The sequence below is a fragment of the Verticillium dahliae genome, genomic scaffold, assembly GCF_000150675.1.
Source record: "Verticillium dahliae VdLs.17 supercont1.5 genomic scaffold, whole genome shotgun sequence".
Lineage (NCBI taxonomy): Eukaryota > Fungi > Ascomycota > Sordariomycetes > Glomerellales > Plectosphaerellaceae > Verticillium > Verticillium dahliae.
This window is the reverse complement of record NW_009276938.1, coordinates 275,047-280,348: the sequence shown is the minus strand read 5'-3', so window position 1 is coordinate 280,348 and position 5,302 is coordinate 275,047.

Here is a 5,302-nt window from a genome sequence, read left to right as displayed (position 1 = left end):
GGGGCGCACTCCGACGGTCGTTGCGCTGTCAGTGGCTTCCTGCATTCGCCACACCCGTTTGATTGCATTCTTTGCGTTCGTGGCGGGGGTGCGGAGGACCCCTGACGTCGAGGTCAAAGGGGAAACACATCGTGGGCCAGCAACACCAAATCACCATCGATCGTATCGAACCACTCGAGACGACACGGCGTCGTTGACCGGCCGTGTAGATCTGAGGCGTCACAGTCCGCAGATCCCAGAACCCCGCCACCGCTGCAGAATGATGGATCTTGGCTCGTGCGAGGCCCGCCAGATAACGCAACCCCCATTCTCACCCGTCAACTACCTTCAGCCTCCAGCCTCTCCCTCTCGTTGAGCCAGCCACGAGACAGAGGGAAGAGGGGGGGGAGGGACCACCGATGGAGGCTCAACACCACACAGGGCTTGACGACTGGCTGCGGAGCGCCGGCCTGGCCTGCATGACGGAGGCCACGGGCGAGGGCGGCGCAACGACTGATGAATCAAAGACCGGAACTGTCGTGCGAGTCCGCCCCAACCTCAAGTCGCGGAGATATGATTTTCTGCATCTCCTTTTTTTTTCTTTTTTTTTCCGTTTTACTTTGCTCTCGACTTCGTAATCCCGCAGCATGCTTTGCAGGCGGCCCTTATCCAAACGAGGACCAACGCGCATGGCTGGCTTTGCCCTGATTCCAATGTCAGTCGTTGGTAGCAAACCCCTACCCCCTCACCCAGTCTTCGAGCCCAGAATTGGCGCCATCGCTCCAACGACCGCAATACGTGCGTCTGCCGTCTCCAGCCCCGATGCTGGCGCCACTCCGCCGAGCGAGCGAGGGCGCATTCATCCACCCCGAGAGTTGAAATGTACACAGTATTTCCATCACTGGCGTCGCAGGACCGCACCAGGCCACGCAACGTGCTTAGAACAGAGGCCCATCTCTGTGTTCAGAAGCCGTGGTCCAGTGTTTGCCTGCCATGTTGGTTCTGCAAGGCAGCAAGCATCTCGGGTTTCATTCTCCCGCAAAGCTACCAAGTACATTCGGCTCCGCTCATGCCATGTCGGCTTTGCTAGACAGGCCCCTTTTTGAATACCTTGTCTCGCCGAAGCTTGCATCAAAAGGATCAATCGTCTGGCAGCCGGCGTTGTGGCCATGTCTAAACATAGTCTAAACAGAGCAGACGGTTCTGCACATCTCTCGTATATGTCAGGCCCAAATTGACACGTCTCCATAACCGCTCAAGGGATGCATGTATCTTGATAGGTGACACGTCGACTTCAATGTCGCTTGCGGAGGCGCTCATCAGATGTGAATCCCTCGTCAAGTATACCCAGGCATGTCGTTCCCGTGGAGAATGCCAAGACGGACGATCGAGGTCTGGATGGCGGGTGAGACGAAATCCGCACACCATCTGAACCATGCTGAAAAGAATGGGGATCGATCGTGGGACCCGATTTAGTCCGTGGGGTTTCGTTGGCGTGGTTTCTGTGACCCTCGAATAGCCGCTCGCGGCTCTGCTGTCTGAGACTGAAGAGACATCGATCCACATTGTACACCCCGTTCAACATAGACTCTGATGGAGCTTCCCATTACAGGCACAGGACTCTTTCTCTACCTCCTGCTCCTCTCTCGAAAGAAATGATGCAGATGCGCTTCAAGGGAGCAATGTAAGACAGTGGCTGCAAGTGTGGCTTCTGGAACCACGTGAAAAGTCCATCCCACGGATAGGACAGGTCAAGTGACTTGTCGATCACCGTTCAGGGGCAAGCCCTGTTGAACGACCATTGGGCGGAAAGCTCTGTCTGTGGTGTGTACAGTACAGTATACGGAACATGTCGAAGTGGAAGGGGGGAGGGGTATCAAAGCGCGCGGGTGTGAGGGAGAGACACGTCCATGACTTGGGGAGGGTGTGGGGGTCAGCGTTTGTGCAACAACATCCTGTCATTGTCTCGACAAGATTCGTCAATTCCTCCCGGGTGCCGGAAGGCTCGCGAGTGCCACAGCCACGGCTCTCAGGGGGGGATAGCTTGTGATGTGACTGATCGCAAATAACACCAGCCTGAGCAGGTTCGGTGGCAGGCAGGGAGATCTCTTGGCCGGCCCGTCAGTGCTGTAAGTACGTGCCTTTCGAATTCGTTGTCGGTGATGCGCTCGGCGCAGGACGAGGCCACAAGTGGGAACAGACTTCAGCAAGAGGAAAACAAAGCCTGCCACAACAAACATGGTGCATAACGCAAAACACATGCAAATGTCAAGCCGTCAGCCGCTGGAAAAATTTCCCCGTGCCTGCCTTTCTGTCTGCAGCTGATTGTAATCGGTAATCGGGTGGGCAGGCAAACACGAGCTCGAGGGTTTGATGATGGAATAGTGACGAGTCTTACGCCAGCGCCCCCCTCTTTTTGAGTTGGCGCACCGACGATTGGCGTTTGTATCTCGAGCCGTACGTGGCCACTGCTGGCAAACTTGAAGCTGTTCGTTTCGTGCCGAGCGTGGATAGCTTTTGCTGGCCGGCATCAGCCAGTCTGAAGTCGCTTCTGTTTGTAAACGGTACATGTACCGAGACTATTATCATTTCGTTAGCCAACCTCAAAGTCCAACCCCGCCGACCGCTGGCTAGGCATTGGTGTCAGGCAACGTAATGTAGAGAGGCCCGTTTGAGGCTCTGGTCGCTCGCGTTCAGGTTGCGTGCGCTGAAGCAAGCCCCCGGCCCGGGGCCCCAACGAGCGAAAGGATGGCACGAAAAGCCTACCCTCTATCAAAGATCCGCTCAATTGGCCACCAAGTCGCTCCGTTGAACCTCTCGGCTCCGGCACGGACGCATGGATCCCCTGGAGGCGAGGCCAGTCCTCGGCCAGCTAAAAGGCGTGGCCTTTGTCGTTGCTACTCTAGCCAGGAATCTAGACCCTCCTGGTCCCAGACTAGATGGATGCATTGCTAGGGCACGATGTACCAGTGATCGTTATTGGGGTTTTTGTGTTAAAGCCTCACTAGGACGGCTCGCTCTCCAGCCCCTTTAACTGAGAAGGCCCGCCGAGTTTCACGGGCTGTCGTCCGGCCAGTGGTTGGTTATCCGGCCCGGCGATGGATGTGAGAAAGCCGCAGTGAGGAGCAAAGAGGTTGAACGAAGGGGCGCTAGCTGCGATCATGGACGAAGCCGTGGCGATGGCAGTAGCTGCTACCAGCATGACATCTCAGCCATCTCCGCCCCGATTCACCAAGCCGTGGGATGCAAGCCCGTCAGCCATTCCTGCAGGCCAACGACGAACCGTCTCATGGTTATCGCACAGTTCACCACAAACCAGCATCCACCGTGCAGGCCTACCATGTGTCACAGCCTGTGGACGAAACAGCCTCAGGGAACGACTGGGGGTTGCGTGGGGCTACTGTGTACCAAGCAGCAGACCGACCACACACACACTACCATGTACAATGCCCCCCTCACACCACGGAGTTGCGCCTTATCTCGCTCACTGTCGAAGCATGGCCGCGAGCCAGACTTCCAGCCTATCTCTCCACGATGAGACGAGGCCACCAGATTGTTGTGATTGCGCATCTTTTCGTGGAAACTCATCGACGATCGCAACACGGCCACTAAGAAAGTTTCCGAGATCCTCGAGAGTCCGCCTGGCCCGCCAACCCACTCGATGCAGCCACTCTCTTCGGTCCGCGCCCGGGGGCTACTCGGCAGCAATTCGATCCGCGGCGCGGGCAAGCTCAACATCGCTGAAACTCTCTCCCTATTGCTCTCTGTCTCTGTGGGCCTTTGGCCGTCGGCGTGCGTTGGACCCTGATCGACATCACTCCGGAGCAGGCCCTCTGACGAAACCAGATGTAGGCCCATTGGCAGATCTGACAGAAGCCACGTTCATTCACCCACTTTGGAGGGGTGGGCGCAGCCAACTGACGGTCAGCAACAACAGCCGTGATATGTATCGCGTTCATTTGCTCTGTTTTCGACCTTTCGAAAGATGTCTGACGGCAACTAGCCATCACCACTTTATCACCATATTCCGACACGATGCCACCATTGGCTGCTCTTCAGTCGTGGAAGTGGGTTAACGGCCACTGAGGTAACTTGGAAGTCCGACGAGGCGTATGTGGCTAGGCTGACGCCATGGGGGCCACACATAACCGTGGACAGGCAACCGTAAAGCAGAATGAACAGAGTTGACGGGCGCAGGCGTAGTGGCTGTGACTATGATAATGGAGGGTAGCTTGGTAGGCTAAAATGGGTGCGCCGACCAGATAAGCCGCAGGGCAACAGGTTGGTTGGATCGCTCGCGGGATATGTCGGGGTATTTTTTTCTCCCCCCTCTCTGCCTTCCATAGTATAGTTGGTCAATTGCCCTATAGCGGCGGTTGACGAGGACGATTGCATCAGCCATGGTTTCTTCTCCTGCTTCGGCCGACGAAGGAGACGGAGGAAGACAAGGGGGGAGCAAGGCGCGTGGAGTACCTGTAGCCGGAGTGGACCGAGCTAACAAGTTTGGCTCGAGATGCTCGGGCCAAAATCAGGACGAGACCAGCAGGCCAGTACGAACGAGGACTTCAGTACGAACCGGGATGGGATATGCCATGTTCACCTGGAGATGCCACTCTAGGAACAACGCGGTATTCCCCTTTACCCCACGGCGACCCTGGTTTGGCTGCGAGCCTATGTTAAACATGTCTTTGATTTCTTTTGATTGCTGTGGACATTGGGCAGCGAAGTGAGAGGGTCGGTTTGGGGTCGAGCTCGGACGGAAGCTGTCGATGGGTTGAGCTGGGTAGGCAAGGCGAGATCACCACATCACCACATCACCACATCCCGAGGCACCGGGGGGGAGAGGAGGGAGCCTGCCACTGGAACGAAAACGTAAGGTCGAGAGGCCCAGACGAATCGCGCCAGACAGCATGGGCATGAGGTATGGGGTTAGCGAGATACTTTCATTCCTGTGGCGCCCAGGTCGCTGTGGCGCCGCAGCTATGTGTGGAGATACTCGCACCAAGGCGGGGACAAAGTCTCGACCTCGCGCCAAGGATGGGACCTTCAAGAGATGGAAGCGACGATGGCGAGCAAGTGACCAGGGGCAGCACCCAACCACGGGCGCTCATTTTCAACTACCTTGACCCTCGGGGAGACGATCCGGTGGATGACACGGCGTGGATCAAGGCAAACGTAGGAAATTCCCTTGGGTACATCGTGTGGCTCTTTTCGTGGTGCCCCTGTCTCGTCCGCAAAGGGAAGTCGCTCGGGTCAAGAGGGGAGTACATGTACATTGATGGATGGGTTGAAGAGAGAGAGAGGAAAATTTTTTGAATGCAAG